Source organism: Balaenoptera ricei, chromosome 5 (genome assembly GCF_028023285.1).
Source record: "Balaenoptera ricei isolate mBalRic1 chromosome 5, mBalRic1.hap2, whole genome shotgun sequence".
Taxonomy (NCBI): Eukaryota; Metazoa; Chordata; class Mammalia; order Artiodactyla; family Balaenopteridae; genus Balaenoptera; species Balaenoptera ricei.
The window spans coordinates 130,253,688-130,271,533 of NC_082643.1; the positions used below are offsets into that span (position 1 = coordinate 130,253,688).

A 17,846-nucleotide genomic window follows, 5' to 3' on the forward strand; every position below is an offset into this window, starting at 1 on the left:
TTTAGTGACATTTACGTTTCTTCTAAGCATTTCTAGCTTTTTTGGGTTTTTTTGCCATTTTTCAGTGGTGATGGTTGCATCATTTTTCTTATTGATTTGTAAGATCCTTTTTTATATCAGGGAAATCAACTTTTCACCTGTGATCAGTGTTGCATTTTTATTAGTTTGTTTTTAACTTTGGTTATGTCATATTGTATCATACTTTGTTGTATAGAAGTTTATAATGTTCATATTGTTAAATTTATTATTTTTTTCTTTATGTTTTTGTGTCATGTTTAGAAAATATTTCCTCACTACAAAATTAGCCTAAAATATGACTGTATTTCTTCTAGTCCTTCTATATTTTTATGATTTTACATATGTCTTTATTCCATCTAGAATTTTCTAATTTATGTTTAAAGACTTTCAGAGAAAGATATCCTATAGCCTTTATGGTTAACACATTCTAATCATTAGCCCCTAGAATGCTTAGAAGAATCTTTCTTAGAAACATAGAATTTTAAAGCTAAAGAAATAATCTTTGTCATTTTAAAAATAAAGAACCTATGATCAAGAGGTTAGTAAAAATAGTGATTTAGGGGCACAGCAGAGAGTAGACCACACATCTCTGATTTCTGGTTTAAGAGCCTTTTCTCTGTGTTATGCTGACATTTAAAATATTTAAATAAATCCTTCAGAGCAAAACTCAAATGGCTTCTTCTCGTTTTGTGTCTTCAGTAGGAACGTATTTTATTCTAGCTTGTCCATGAAAACCATGACTATATTAATTTCTCTTCAGCCATTTTCATCCCCACATTAAGTGAGTGGGTGCAGATATTACGCATTCGAGAATTATGTATAAATATGATGAAAGAGAGTGTAGTGGGAAAAGTTTAGAATCTCAGGAGTGTTTGGTCATGACCACCATTGTTGACATCTGACTGTGACAATTTAGTTTTGAGAAATATCAGTGATCCCTTAGGAAGCAGCAGAAAAGTTTCTCAAACTAATGTTTTGAATCATTGGTCATTTGAGAAAGAAGAAAATGGACAGTCAGTATAATGTTTGCATTTACTAAATAGTATATCCAGTTATGCGAAAAGAGAAAACTTCAGAATTCAGTTTTAAATGGGTTATGTTATTAGGATCAATATTCAGTTTCTGCTACTTCTGTGCATAAACAGGCACACATACGTCACAAATTTCTACATGCCTATAAACCTGTTTTACCACCCTCTTGGCCCTGTCCCTTCAGTCTCTGTGGAACTCCTGGTCCTACACTGCCTATCCAGGGCTCCAGCCATCTGCTTTCCTTTGCTCTGGAATAATTATGCCTTCTGCTTTTGGCCTGCCTGCTTGGTTTCTGACCTGTGTTTGCCTAATCTCTGGGAGCTGAGAGGCTCTGCTTTCCCTGTGTCTGCCCAATTCCTAACAAACACGCTGCTCTCGCCTGCCCTTTGACACCAGTTCCTCTGGACTCCTGCCTGCCTGCCTGCCTGCCTTCTGCCTAACTCACCATTTAGCTCACAACTTCTCAACTGGGGTGAATTCCTGGCTTTCCCAGTTTCTGTTTCTCCACACTAACTCTGCACTTCTATTGTATGATAGTCTACCATTCTAGCATTCATGCCTAGGATTCAAGTTTCCTTTTTCTTTTTGCTTTTATCTGCTGTGGAGGAGAATATGTAACATAAATACAACCTCACCAACCTCACTAAGGCACGAGGACATTTCTGTACGGGGTCAAGTCACACACAAGTTAGGTAATTCACAGGAACACTTTCTAATTGTTTCTTTAGTTAGGTATAGACTTGATATACATCAATATGATTCTTTGTGGTTTCCTTTGTTTAAGATTTTCCCCAACTCTTGGGAGCCTTGTCCTTTTAAAATAAATTTCATCTGAATTTCTCCTGAGATCTCAGGAGGTGTAATTTCTTTTGATAGTATCCCGAGTTCCTGGAGAAGTCATCTTGGTACCAAGTCAAAACGGTTCTTGCTGAATCTATCTGACTCATGCCTCTGTCAGTGCTACGTGCATTCTGCCCACAAAAGAGAAGTCAGTGTCCCCTCTGCATCTTTCGGCAACCTGAGATGCAACCTCAAATTCTGCTTGCACATCCTGTCTCTTCTCAGGGCTTATTTCATCCCTTTTCCTTAAAGGCTCTAGGTTTCCTTGTAACTTTGGTTACAACATTATAAACTTCCTAGATAAGATGGAATTTCAAGATCTCCAGGGACTCCAGCTAATTAAATGCTGTCTTTTGCTTCCCACGTGCCACATACTCTTTGTTAGGATATTACTGACCTTATTTTCTTCATCTCTAATGTGACAACAAAAACAATAAAAATGCCAAGCATGTACTGAGCAGTCAATAAATGTTAACATTTATTATGACATTTGCTGTCTCCATGATTGTTTATTTTTTAAGGAGATGAGATAAATCTAAAAAAAGTGCTTGTTTTTGCATGACATATGTCTTTTCCTCGAGTTAAGTAGTCCATTCAAAATGAATTACATAAATAACAAAAAACTGCAGAGGAGGGAAAACTTAAAAATTAAAACATAATATTATTATGAATAAGATGTTATAAATAGATGGTGATTGTATTTTGCGCATTATTGCTAATTTTAGGTGTGTAAAATACCATTGGTATTATATTTGTTTGCATGTTGGGTTTTTTGTTGTGGATGTAAGGGTTTTTATGGGTTTCCTCATAACTTCAGTCCTCTCACCCTGATTTCCTTTAAGGTTTATGTTTTTCAATCCATGAAAAGGTAGAATATCTCTGACAGCTCCAGGAGGCCTATGCCCTCTGTCCCTTAGACTTGTTTTCGGATACAAGCACACTCCAGAAGTGAGTTTTCCAGCCCCGGAGATTTTCAGGGTCATTCAGTGTAATTCAGAGACAAGTTTGTGACTGAGGTGATATGGGAAGCAGACTCTAGTCTGGGGCGCTGGAGGAGGGGATCAAGGTTATAGGTCCTGATTCAACTCACTCCATTATTGATCCCAGAGAAAACCAGATAAAAGCGAAGGCAGAAGTCAAGTCAGGTAGATCTATTTAAACACCACACATAATGAGACTGATATAGAGTGACTGCAACCCAGGGGGCAAGATTTATTCCAGGCTGACTTCTCACCAGGAAGGAGACAGCAACCTGTATCCAGACACTCAGACTGGAGCTCACTGATTACAATTCTCTAGAGAATGGAGCAAAATTATTCAGAGCTGGATTTCAGTCTTGTTCCATTTAGTGTCTTGGACAAGTATTTTCTCTGCGCTTCAATTTCCTAACATATATAATGAGATTAACCATACCTATCTCCAATGAACTTAAATTTGGTAGCATTGCAATTACATTCAGTAATGTGTGAAAAATACTTAGGACAGTGACCGGCACATAGTAAATAATAAATGGTAGATACTCTTATTGTTGTTGTTGTTATCATTATTGTTGTTATTTTTATTGTTATTTAAGGCTGAAGGTAAGGGCCAGACCGAGGCAAGCAAGAAACCTTACACAGTGACTTTTACCAGTGAGGTTTTGCCCCTCGCGCTCCATAGAATCTCATTCTAGTGGTATTTTAGCCTTTAAAAGTGAAACTTCCGGGCTTCCCTGGTGGCGCAGTGGTTGAGAGTCTGCCTGCTAATGCAGGGGACACGGGTTTGAGCCCTGGTCTGGGAGGATCCCACATGCCGCGGAGCGACTGGGCCCGTGAGCCACAATTACTGAGCCTGCGCGTCTGGAGCCTGTGCTCCGCAACAAGAGAGGCCGCGATAGTGACAGGCCCGCGCACCGCGATGAAGAGTGGCCCCCCGCTTGCCGCAACTAGAGAAAGCCCTCGCACAGAAACGAAGACCCAACACAGCCATAAATAAATAAATTAACAAAATAAATAAACCCAAAGTTTAAAAAACAAAACAAAACAAAAACCCCAAACACTTGCCTTTCCCTTAAAAAAAAAAAAAACCCAGGGAAAAACTAAGAGATATCGCTAAGAATAAGGAGAATGTAGATAAATTTAGCAGTTAAAAGACTAGGCAAAAAAAAAAAAAAAACAAAAAAAACTGGATTACAACAATTTTTAAAAATAAATAAATAAATAAATAAATAAAATAAAAGTGAAACTTCCCTAAGATGGAGTAAGCAGTGACCTTTTCAGTATCTTCTCTGAGAACCTTTCTAAGTTTTTATATTAGATCTCCTTCCTAAAAGCTCAATGATGTTGGCAAAGGACATATAAGGTGGGGAAGTTATATGAAGACCTCTGGTCTTTTAAGTCAATAAAAACCGATTATGTTCCAGCTCATTTGATCCTGGACCCAGATTGGAAGAGTTCTAGCTGGCAGCTATAAGGGCTGAGCATTATAGAGTAAGTAGGGAGAAGTACAATAGACCTTAAGATTCCTTTAGTAACTTTTGCACGTATATAATTGCCTTCTCTCTTATCTAATGTTAACTGAGAGAGTGGGGTGTGGTATACAAGATCTGTAAGAAATTGAGTCTGCCCTCAAAGATCTTATACTCTTGTAGAAAGAGAAGGAATGTACAAATGCACCAGAAAAAAATTATTACCTCTACTCTCCACCCACCAGTACCGCTGGAGATAAAGTGGTGGGCATAACTAGAAGACTTTTGCAAGGAATAGACAAGTCTAATGGAACATTTTGTTAGGCTACAGTCAAAGGACATCAGGGCAAGCATTATATTTACTCTTATTGTTATATTTATTGTTATTTAGGACAGAAGCAGGGGGGACAGGCAGAGATAAGCAGGAAACTAATACACTATGACTTTCAGAGTGAGGAAATTGTCCATTCTACTTCCCCCATGGAAAACATGTGGGGGAATAAAGCAACGAAGAGTGACTATGAGGGCAATCATGTCCAGGCAGAATCCCTGCTGAATCTGTCTCCTGCTTTAAACCACTGGACAGGAGTTAGTCACATAGAATCAGGAGCATAAGGGTTTTGGAGACAGTGCAAAGAGGCTACCTGGCAGAGAGTTCATGGGAACCATACTTAGCAGGCCTTAGGCCAGGTCCGAAAGGCCTGCTGTGTGGTATGAAACATATGAGGTGAATCATTTTCCTTTTCTTTCTGTGAATCATAAATAAATTGACATTACTCACTGCCAATCCCTTTGGAGTTGGATATTTTGGGGGGAATTGTAAGCATAGGTACGTGAAGAGTACTGAGTCTGGCCTCAAGTCAACATGGAATATAAATAGAGGCTGCCCTAAGGATCCCAGGACACATTTGGATTACAACTCAATAACCATAATAAGGCACAAGATTGAGAAGCACCTTAAAAGAGTACAAAAGACACATTATCAGAGGTCTGGGCAGTGAAAAGTTACTTCTAGCCTAAGAGTAGAGAGAGGAGAGAAAAAGGAGGAGGAAACTTTGCAAAAGAGTTAACTGTCTTGGGCTTTGGGAGGTGGTGTAGTGGACACTGTGGCTAATTCCCTGGTACCCACTGCACCTCAGATGATCTGTGTAAACTGACTGTGGTTGTTCCAGGCCCTTTGTCAGGGGTTCGTTCAGAGATGAATAGGCCCATGCTAATTTGGACCAATAAGAGGGATAAAGTGTGTTGGGACTTTTGGGAAGAAGCCACTCTCTTTCTGCTCTAGGATGAGAACAAAGAAACATTCAGCCTCAGTTGCTACTGGCAGGACTCCTGCTACCACAAGAAAAATCGGTTGTCCCACGAAGCCATAATCAAGGAGAGCAGACTGGAAAGATAGAAAAAGACTGCGTCCCTGCTGACAATGATAGAAGGGTAAGATCTGAATATATGGAGTTAGAGAAATTTTGTAGAACTCTGAGCAAAGGTAAGAAAGTTTAGCATACGTGTGGAGAGCAGCCAGGAGTTCTCCACTAATAATCTTCTCCTCACTCACCAGTTCTGTCTATCCAGCATCGGAAAATGGTGTACAATAAACCATTTTTGTTGCTTCAAAAAAAAATGTTTTGTTGTTTAAACTTCAGAGTGTATTTATTATTGCTTTGGATCTTTATAAATTTGAACATGGTAGGAAAAACCTATTGTTTGGTGGTTGGTCACTTTCCTTAATGGTTACGTAATTTTGATGTGTTTTAAGAAATGTCTGTGTCAGGAGTTGTGTTTGAGTTTCCATCACACTCTCCTAGTCTGCTACGTCCTGCCACAGCCAGGTGTTGTGGGAAGAGCTTTGGAGAGTTACCTGTGACTTTGAATCCCAACTTTTGATAGTGTGATCGCTAACTTTTGAACTGCATTTTCTTCTACTATACTTGAACAATCTTTTTGTTAAAATAAATGAAATCCTGTTTGTGTTCTAATATATTCTAATTGTAGTCCCTGGAATCAATACGACTTATTATTTTAGGTCTCTGCAGAAACAGTGGTCCCTCTTCTAGGGTTTTCAGGAAGAGATGGCTTTGGGAAGAGTCTATTATGTCATAGGATAAGGAGATTGTGACTTTGGTATTCTGGCCAAATTTCATTTGGAATATTTGTAGTCTACCTTATCAAAGTGTATACACTAAAAAAAATTAACCATTTCTAGGTAGTTATATAATTTTTTTTCTTATTTCTTATTCCTTGTTTTACTGAATGGTTCTCAATGGCTGGAATGTAAGCTCAATGAACAGAGGAATTTTTTGGGGGGGCGGTTTGTTTACTGTGGTACAACTAATACCCAGAAGAGTATTTGAAGCATAGCCAGCTGTCAATAAATGTTTGCTGAATTAATTAATTTATTACTCAGCACTATTACATACCACATGAGAGCTAGATATTTTTCACGTTGGAAAGAATGATTTTTTCATCACTGTATTTTATCAATCTTGTTAGTTGAATTTACTTGTTGTTCTTGGAAATTTATTTTCTAGATGATAAACAATCACATAAAGTATTTAAAATTAAACTACATAAGTTTTTGTTTACTATATTTAAAAATAAATTTAGATTATGAAAACAACACTACAATCTGTTCATGCAGAATATCTCCTTTGTTAAGAAGATGAAGGTGAATAGCTTGATTTAATTAATACTGTCTATTTTGATGAGCTTACTCTTTGATGTTTTAGTGTCGAACAAAATGAAAAGTAGAAAAATTTTTAATTCTGCTTCCCTTGCTTAATGTAGATATACTGAATTTCATTGGCTGTTGTCATTACCCTGATATTCAGGTTCAAAAGTATCAAAGAAGAGGAAAATGTCAATTTAGCAAAATGAAGACTCTCCTCCACTTCTCCCAACAACTGAAAAAAAACCCAAAAGATTAAAAAGATAAAGAAATTAATAGCTAATTCTCCAATGGCAAGTTAACTGAAACAAATATTTGAACTAATAAATGTCTCTAGATACCTAGATTTACACTTTGTTTGCCTTGCTATAAATAAATGGCTGCTATAAGTAAGAGCAGGTGTAAATGACTGTGACTCCACTGTATGGAGAGTGAAGGCATATGTCTTGATGGAGAACAAGGGACAAGGAACATAATGAGATTCAGCTGAGAGGGATTTGGGACTTAACTCCTCTTCACGTTGGAGTGAAACCAGATTCATAGCAGTAGAAGGACTCCATAAACATAATTCACTGAAATGAGAGGTTGATAAAAGGCCTTTTTTCTTGCCTTTTTCAGGATACATTACACCCGATGCTACAGAAATGTTTCTTTCCAGCTTCAGATTAAGTATGCTTGTATAATAAACATTTCCTTAGCATTCAGCTTCTTTAACCTAGACAGCTCAATTAGGGCTGTATGATAAAATACAACTTCCATGCACTTTGTGAGCACTTAATGTGACTGAGGACCTGTTAGCAAGAAGTCTCGCAGAAAATAGGTCTCGTCAAGTGTTTAAGGAAATTGAATTAGCATTGTGTTGAACAAATATATATATGTAATATATATATTCTTGTAGATTATTTGTAATTTAACTTTATTGATGTAGTTTAGTGTCCCTGCTGTGTGAAAACCTCTTATTTATTATCTCTCCTATTTGCTGGAAAACTATGGGGAAACTTGGGAAATTATTACATGTAGGCACAGATGTTTAAAGAAGTCAGGAACTTTGAAGACTCACAAAGAGTACGGAGAAAGCTTCAGTCTAAATCTCGAAATTGGCATGAATGGAAGGTAAAACCAGTGATCCTCTTGACTTGGAGTTGTATTGCTTGATTATACATAGTTCTTTTCTGGAGGAGAGTAAATACCAGGCCTCTTGCAGGATTGGTTGAGGAAAAGACATCAGATGAATGAGAGTTCTGCACTGAATACTGGAGACTTTGGACAATCAGCCCGATCCATTCATCTGTGATTTGTCTTAGAAGCTCTTTCCAGACTGTAATTTTAGCCTTTGTGAGGCACCATTAGAGTATCATAAATACTGTCATAATTATCCACCAAATAAAGCTTCAGTTTCTTAGACTGGCTTCCAAGGACCTCTGAGACTAGCCTTACTGTAGTTTACCCTACTTTGTGTTCAGATTTCTATTTGCTGACGTGTGTAGGACTCCCTGTTCCGGGCCAATGACTTTCATGTGATTCATTTATTAAATTGGAACATGCCTCTGACGTCTCATGAGAAATCAGTCTGTATTATCCCTTGTTTCTCCACCTTTCTCCTCTCATTCCCACCGTGCCCTCTACCAGCCTTTTTGCTGCACCCTTTCAGGTGGGCCCTCTATGTGAATCCTTCCCTGGTATCTCCGCTAGGAAGAGTCTCCCCTTGAGTTCCTTTATTGCTTCATTTTTACTTCTCTTATGATAGATCAATTTCTATGTGTATTATCGTTATTTTTGTACCTGTCTCCTCTCTCTTGAGGGTAGAGCTGGTGACAGATTCTGTGTCATGCTTGGGACTAGTGTTGTATACTCAACTCTTATTTTTCCACTTATATTGAGCATATTTATAAACAGGTTCTGCTTTCTGAGAACACTGACAATAGTTTTTTGAATATACATAAATACCATATATACATATAATTCAAGTACCTATAATAATGGTGTAAGAAGGACCTGAATGATGATGAATACTCAAAAAGAGTTTACTTGTAGAGGAAAAGGATCATAGTGTCTTCCTGAAAATTTTGTTACTTCTAGCTGAAAAGAGAACTCTTACAGACTGAAGAGAGAGAGGAAGTTCAGGGAACACCAAAAGGTAAAGAGATTAATTTTTAATGTTGCATGATGTCTCTCCAAGGAGATAATTCAGATGTCAATTGCACTTCTTCTTTACTAGATTGGTTTATCATCATGGTGAGGAGGAGATGGGAGAAAATGCCTGAGCTTTTCAAAGGGCTTGGTTTACCAGTGCCCCGATCACACAAGATAAGTGGGCCTTTAGGGAATTCTTTATTTGCACTTCTAATTGTTTTCGTAAATGTGTCCATAAAAATTCATTCAGAAAACTGCAGCAGATTTAAGGAGATAAAGTAAGACCTCAGATGGCTGTTAGTAATACAAATAACTTAAAGTGTTTTTGCAAATTGCATGTCAACCACAATTAACAATATGATGCTTATTTTGGCGCGGATGGATACCCTTGATAACTCTACCAGTTATCAGCGGTTCCTTTTATAATGTCTTCGTAATTGAAGCATTTTGCCTTGCATAAGACAGATGGGTGTGTAGCAAGTGTTGTCGACCGTTTGTGCCGATATAGCGTGCAGACGCCAGCTCCACTTTGTCTTATGAGCAATGGCTGTCCACTCTGTGAAGGGATCCACGCAAACACTGGAGCTTGGATCACAGTCACCAGACACTAACAATTCTGCCAGGTTGTAGCAATTTTGGCATTCCCTAATTCACATGCAGTGTGATTGTGGGGAGATTTCGAACAAATATTGATTGGTGAGAAACAGATGAATGTCATGATTACCGTGTTTAGCACTCCCTTTTCTCGGTGTAAAAATCATCTAGCCTCTTGAGAAGAGTAAATAAGATGTTCTTTACTGTGTGAGAAGCTAGATAAATATTTTCTTTTCTACCACAGAATGTTTTCTGGTGCTTGTCAAAATTTCTTGTGTGTGCTATGATTCTACACTCTACAGCAGTGCTTTCTTTGTGATAACACTGTGCTTGCACTTGGTATTAATAAAAACCATATTTGGAGACTTATTAAAATGGATTTAAAAGCCAGTCAATTAGTCTGGTAATTAATCTGCCGGCCCTCTCCTCTTGCCCTCCCATTGCAATGCTCACCATAAACTACGACTGAACTAGCAACAGCGCTTTTCTGATGAGGCACGGCTTAATGATAATGATTTTATCTCTTCTAGGGATGTTTTTGTGCCTACACTCAATCATCTTGATGGCTTTGTTTTTACCATAAACATCAAATGGCACTATATTTATAGGGAACATTATGTAACAATTAACCACATTTTAATTTGTCTGACAATTATGGCGACATAGTGCTGTCATGGAAATGGACTGCTTTACTGCCATATTAAAGATGCTGAGTGTAATATCTTCTCTGTGTGAGACATAAACAGAGATGTTGCTCCCATCAGTTAAGAGGGTGTTTGGCTGCAAATAATAGAAAACCCTACTACATACAGAGTTTGAACAGGCTCTGTCATTCTTAGTATGTAGAATGACAGAACTTTTGGTTGCAAGCTGATTGCTACACCTCCAGAATCCTGTCTGGGTCCCAGGCAGGAAGAAGGAAGGAATAAGCAGACAGGGCCACTGTCTGCATCAGGAAATCATAACTCCCAGAATTCTCAGTTTACACCTTATAACCATTTATTTATTTATTTTTAAAATATTTATTTATTTGGCTGCGAAGGGTCTTAGTTGTGGCATGGGGGATCTTTAGGTGTGGCATGTGAACTCTTAGTTTCAGCATGCATGTGGGATCTAGTTCCCTGACCAGGGATCAAACCCAGGCACCCTGCATTGGGAGCGCAGAGTCTTAGCCACTGGACCACCAGGAAAGTCCCCTTATAATCATTTAGATATGCCTGGCTTCAGTGGAATCTGGGGACTACTGCCCCAAGTCAGATCTTGATTCTGCATCAAAAGAAGAGAAGATCATGAGATTGAGTCAATTAATAGTATCAGTCATACTTCTCAAATATGATTTTAAAATAAAAGAATTGAATACTTGTTGACAGTTGACATTTTCCATGCAGTGGAATCTCACTCTGCTGGATCAAATATTCCTGGATAGTGGGCTGGGTTGGGAAGAGTTGGAGAGAACTAGAAAACTGGAACAAATTGATGATTTTAGTTCCCAGGTCATTTGGTTTAGAAACCAAGGAAACCAAAAGAAAAGTCCTCTGCTGACTGAAATATGGCTCCTTATTTTCATTCTTCTTTCCCTTTTACGCACTCTAACCTTATCCTTGAGATGGGGAAGCTTATAGAAATTGCCACTCCATTGTTCATGACCTGCCCTATGAAGACAGATATTTTTGAGAAGATAGATTGTGTTCAGGTAAGAAAAGCCTAGACTAACACCTGTAGGAGAGACAAAAAGAAAGGAGAATATAGGAGGAAAAAACAGGAAATGCTGGCAAATATCTGCCAGGAAATTGATGTTTGTAAACCTTTGCCTGGTTTTATTTTCAATATTTATGATTTTGCTAAGATTACGGAGTCCTTGATATTTTATTGTATCCTCAGTACTTTCTGAGGGAAAGGCCAGTAAGTGATCAATTGCTTTAGGCAAAAGTCATTCATTGGTGTCAGGCCAGATTTTCATAGTTAATTTTATATTCTGACAATTATATAAATTAATCCAGTAAATCCAACAAAGCCTACCAAGATTTGTCTGGATTTGTCATGAACATTAAAATGTCATCAACATACATGGTAATTTATAGTGCCTACGATTAGTGGTAATCCTTCCCGTCTCCTGTGAGAATCTAATAACCAGAGCTAATGGCTTTAATGCTAAAATAAACAGCAGAGGATCTGAGCAACATCTCTTCTTTGTAGCTTTTGGAAGTGGTGTGGTGTGTGTAGAATATTTTCACAGCACGTTTTTTCTTTTTCTGGAAGAATATCAACTGCTTATTCCTATTTTAAATCAAAGTGTTTCAATGCATCACAGAACACATTGTTTCATTTGGTGTGTTATACATCTTGTATTCAATAAAATGGTAATTAGAATTCCTACGGGAAATATTTAGAATGCTCTAACAGGGCTATGTGTGAAATTTGAAAAAAGCTGTTCCTAGGAAGATAGAGCTTGTGGCATATAGCTTGGCAAGCAAAAATTGGGCTGCCTTTATTCCCTGACTTGCCACATCAGCTAGGTACTTGTGCAGAGCACAACCTACACATGATGTGAACCTACCCCTAAGTATTTAATGAGTATAAATGGCATACCTGTAGACGATTTCTATTACGTCCCAATACTTCTGGATAATCACCCTGAAGAAACAATATTGTATGGCAAAAATCAATTAATTATCTGTTTAATATGTAAAACCATGCAGATATTTTGATGTTGGAAAGGCTAAAGTCCTTTTTCTTTTTTTGGACTGTACCAATACGTATAAATTCCTTATCAGTTATATGCCAGGCACTTTCTGTATACAAGATCCCATTTACAGTCACAACAAGCCTCATTTTATAAATAGTGAACCTAAGCTCAGGGAGGTGTGCAGGAAAGGGGGTACCAGCAGGACTGACCTGCTGTGCATTTCCTGTCTGTTGGCTCGTGGGGGATGACCTCTGAGCCTTTGGAGAATCCTACCTGCTATGAGTGTCTTTGTAGGCCTGAGGGTCCTACACCACATCAGACAGGTTACACCAACAATATGATTTTTGGTGAATAACCGTTTTTGTATGCCTGAAGATTTAGGCCACTCTGGCAATTTGACCTCTGGGAGGTTGTTGTCTGAGAGGCTGAGTTCAGTCATACAGATGTTGTATCCTATGTGACTGACACCCAATAAAATCTCTGGACAGCAGGATTTGAGTGAGTTTCCCTGGTTGGCAACACTTCACATGCATTGCCACACATTGTTGCTGAGATAATGAAGCATTGTCCATGTGACTCCATTGGGGAGAGGACAAATGGATGTTTATACCTGGTTTTTCTGGGACTCCTCCCTAGGCACTTTCCCCTTTGCTGACTTTAGTATGTTCTGTTTCCCCATGATAAACCATATATGAATATAACAGCTTTCCTGAGTTCTGGGAGTCCTTTAGGAATTTATTGAGGCTGAGGGTGGTCTTGGGTATCCCTGACACTGGAGGTTATGTGACTTGACTTGGTCATGCAGATAACTGTGGGAGATCAAAGATTTGAACAGACACTTTTGGCTCTGAATCAAGTGTTCTATTTGTGCCGATTATCTGTTGGAAACTCAACGTTGCCCTCTTTCTATGCTCTCCCTTCTATCCTCCAACAAAGAGCATTCCTGTAATATATAGAAGGTAGATGAGAAAAAGATACCATATTTTTGCTCCACTTGCAGTGGGAGGAAAATGCATGGGCTTTAGCAGACGTGAAATTTTACAGTGACCTTCAGGCTTTTTTCTGCAAGTCACCTGTCTTTGTGGTGGAGGTGCCTAAATTTATTGTCTGCAGTTTCCTATAGTTCTGCAAATTCCTACCTTTCTCAAAGCTAATAACAAAGCTTAAATCTACTGGTGGCCTTCCTGGACATTATTCTTTCAGGATTTCCAATTGTTTAGTAGTCATGTATTTTCCTGTATTAAAGCCATTCCCATTTGAAATACCTAGATTGTATCTATTTTTCTAACTGAACATTGAGAGAGTATCTGGTACCTGAAGATATCTGAAGTTTGTTCCAGAAAACAAACTACAAGCTAGGATTGCAACCACTGAAAGAAGAGAAGCAAACAAGATGACCTTTAATTGCCCAGACTTCCTTCTTGGAGACAAAGAGTGAACCATGTAGGGAGAGGAAACCCAAGCAGAGTATAGCAGTTTCACTGGGTTGAGGGGACAGAGATTGGAATTAAGTAGGCTGAGACAGCTGGAATTTGTGAGGTATTGTTCCAGAGAGGAGGGAGCTATGTACAGAAGGAGCTCCAGAATTCTGTACAAGGATTTTCTTGAGTCTTTGCCTGAATACTAAGCTTTTCTATATATACAAGTGAGACTCTATGATGCTGGGCAATGAAAAGCTACTAGGTATCTCAAAGCTAAATAATTCCAAGAGTTCACACAAGGCCTAGAATAGGTTATGTTCTGACAAATGACAAAGGAGAGAATATATTGAAATTTTTATTTTTATTTTTATTTTTATTTTTATTCATGCAGCTATTAGGTTGTTTGTGCAACAAATGGACAACTGTAAACCACTGATGTTCACTCTGCAGATATGGAGCCGCAAAACAGTTGCAGGGATCTTTGTAGCCACACTGAACTCCCCCTATTCCCCTCCTCTTAATTTTTCCACTGCCATAAAAAAATGGGTGAAGAATCTTAATAGACATTTCTCCAGAGAAGACATACAAATGGCCAATAGGTACATTAAAAATGGTGCTCGATATCAATAATCATTAGGGAAAGGCAAATCAAAACCAATGATATATCACCTCATACCTGTTAGGATGGTTATTATGAAAAGACAAAAGATAACAAGTGTTGGCAAGGAGGTGGAGAAAAGAGAACCCTTGCACACTTTGGCAGGAATGTAAATTAGTATAGCCATTATGGAAAACAAGATGGTGGTTCCTCAAAAAAATTAAAAATCAAACTACCATATGATCCAGCAATTCCACTACTGTGTATACATCCAAAGGAAATGAAATCTGGATCTCAAGAAGATATCCACACTCCCATGTTCATTGCAGTATTACTCACAATAGCCAATACATGGAAGCAACCTAAATGTTCATTGACAGATGAGTGGATAAAGAAAATGCACATACATACAATGGAATAGTATTCAGCCTTTAAAAAGAAAGAAATCCTGCCATTTGCAACAACACAGATGAAACTGGAGTACATTAAGCTAAGTGAAATAAGGCAGACATGGAAAAAAAAATACATGATCTCACTTATACATGGAGTCTAAAATAGTCAAACATGTGGAAGCAGATGGTAAAACGGTGGTTGCCAGGGTCTGTGGAAAGAAATAGGGAAGTATTAGTCAAAGTGTACAAGGTTTTGTTCTACAAGATGAATAAGTCTTAGAGATCTACTGTACAGCATAGTTAGTGCCTATAGTTAACAATACTGTATCATTTAAAATTTGCTAAAAGGGTAGATCTTACATTAAGTGTTATCACAAAAAAACAACAGCAATAATAATATTAATAAATAGGAAGGCAGGAGGAAACTTTTGGAGGTGATGAATAAGTTTTTGGCACAGATTGAGGTGATTATTCCATGGGTTATACTTATCTCCAAAATCATGAAGTTGTATACATTAATTATATACAGCTTTTTGCATGTCAAAAAATTTAAAAAAAATTTTTTAAAGCAATTATAAATACATTCAAGTATTTAAAGGAAAAAATAAACATAGTTATGAGAGAAATGTAAGATATATAAAATAAGCAAATGGAAATCCTAGGGCTAAAAACACAGTATCAGAAATTTTAAAGATTCCCGGTTGGACTAAAGAGGATACCAGACACTGCAGAAGCAAAGAACAGTGAGTTAAAAGACATAACAACAGAAACAAAACAATCCAAACTGAAGCATAGAAAATATAAAGTTGAAATAAATGAATAGAGCCTGTGGCATCTGAGACAACATAAGGCAGTATAAAATATTGTAACTGGATTTCAGAAATGGAGGAGAAAAATATTTTTTAAAAAATAGCAAAAATTTTTCTATATTTGATGAAAACTATGAATCTACATACCCAAGTAATTCGATGAACACAAAGCAGCCTTTAAAAAAAAGAAAAAAAGAGAAAAAAGGAAAACTACTCGATATGCCACATCACAATCAAATTTCCAAATATCAGTGATAAAAAGAAAATCTTGTAAGCACCTAGAGAAATAAGGACTTATTACATGTAAAGGAAGAAAGATAGGAGTGACCTGTCCTTCTCATTAGAAGCACACATGCCAGAAAACTGTGGAATGATATCTCTTTTTTTTAACATGTTTATTGGCGTATAACTGCTTTACAGTGGTGTGTTAGTTTCTGCTGTATAACAAAGTGAGTCATCTATACATATACATATATCCCCATATCCCCTCCCCCTTGCGTCTCCCTCCCACCCTCCCTATCCCACCCCCCCATCCCACCCCTCTATGTGGTCACAAAGCACCGAGCTGATCTCCCTGTGCTATGTGGCTGCTTCCCACTAGCTATCTGTTTTACATTTGGTAGTGTATATATGTCCATGCCACTCTCATTTCTTCCCAGCTTAACTTTCCCCCTCCCCGTGTCCTCAAGACCATTCTCTACGTCTGTGTCTTTATTCCTGTCCTGCCCCTAGGTTCATCAGAACCTTTTTTTTTAGATTCCATATATATGTGTTAGCATACGGTATTTGTTTTTCTCTGTCTGACTTACTTCACTCTGTATGACAGACTCTAGGTCCATCCACCTCACTACAAACAGTTTAATTTCTTTCTTTTTATGGCTGAGTAATATTCCACTGTATATATGTGCCACATCTTCTTTATCCATTCATCTGTCGATGGACACTTAGGTTGCTTCCATGTCCTGGCTATTGTAAATAGTGCTGCAATGAACATTGTGGTACATATCCCTTTTTGAATTATGGTTTTCTCAGGGTATGTGCCCAGTAGTGGGATTGCTGGGTCATATGGTAGTTCTAGTTTTAGTTTTTTAAGGAACCTCCATACTATTCTCCATAGTGGCTGTATCAATTTACATTCCCACTAACAGTGCAAGACGGTTCCCTTTTCTCCACATCCTCTCCAGCATTTATTGTTTGTAGATTTTTTTTGGTGATATGGACATTCTGACTGGTGTGAGGTGATACCTCATTGTAGTTTTGATTTGCATTTCTCTAATGATTAGTGATGTTGGGCATCCTTCCATGTGTTTGTTGGCAATCTGTATATCTTCTATGGAGAAATGTCTATTTAGGTCTTCTGCCCATGTTTCGATTGGGTTGTTTGTTTTTTTGATATTGAGCTACATGAGCTGCTTGTATATCTTGGAGATTAATCCTTTGTCAGTTGCTTCTTTTCCAAATATTTTCTCCCATTCTGAGGGTTGTCTTGTGGTCTTGCTTATGGTTTCCTTTGCTGTGCAAAAGCTTTTAAGTTTCATTAGGTCCCATTTGTTTATTTTTGTTTTTATTTCCATTTCTCTAGGAGGTAGGTCAAAAAGGATCTTGCTGTGATTTAAGTCATAGAGTGTTCTGCCTATGTTTTTCTCTAAGAGTTTGATAGTGTCTGGCCTTACATTTAGGTCTTTAATCCATTTTGAGTTTATTTTTCTGTATGGTGTTAGGGAGTGTTCTAATTTCATTCTTTTACATGTAGCTGCAGCTACAGTTTTCCCAGCACCACTTATTGAAGAGGCTGTCTTTTCTCCATTGTGTATTCTTGCCTCCTTTATCAAAGATAAGTTGACCATATGTGTGTGGGTTTATCTCTGGGCTTTCTATCCTGTTCCTTGATCTATATTTCTATTTTGCCAGTACCACACTGTCTTGATTACTGTAGCTTTGTAAGTATAGTCTGAAGTCAGGGAGCCTGAGTCCTCCAGCTCCGTTTTTCTTTCTCAAGATTGCTTTGGCTATTCGGGGTCTTTTGTGTTTCCATACAAATTGTGAAATTTTTTGTTCTAGTTCTGTGAACAATGCTATTAGTAGTTTGATAGGGATTGCATTGAATATGTAGATTGCTTTGGGTAGTAGAGTCATTTTCACAATGTTGATTCTTCCAATCCAACAACAAGGTATATCTCTCCATCTGTTTGTATCATCTTTAATTTCTTTC

The 17,846-nt window shown here is 37.8% G+C and overlaps 1 protein-coding gene across 2 annotated transcripts in view; it reads left to right on the top strand.

The window, feature by feature from the left end:
* Window positions 1-17,846, top strand: part of C5H4orf33 (chromosome 5 C4orf33 homolog) — a 202,442-nt gene that overhangs the window by 146,755 nt on the left and 37,841 nt on the right. Inside the window, exon 13 of one of the 2 annotated variants that reach the window (XR_009503491.1) lies at window positions 5,622-5,638. The exons of the other annotated variant lie outside the window; for it this stretch is intronic. The gene's annotated coding sequence lies outside the window, so the exon portion shown is untranslated. Of the gene's footprint in view, window positions 1-5,621; window positions 5,639-17,846 lie in introns of those variants that run through there. 2 annotated transcript variants of the gene reach the window in all.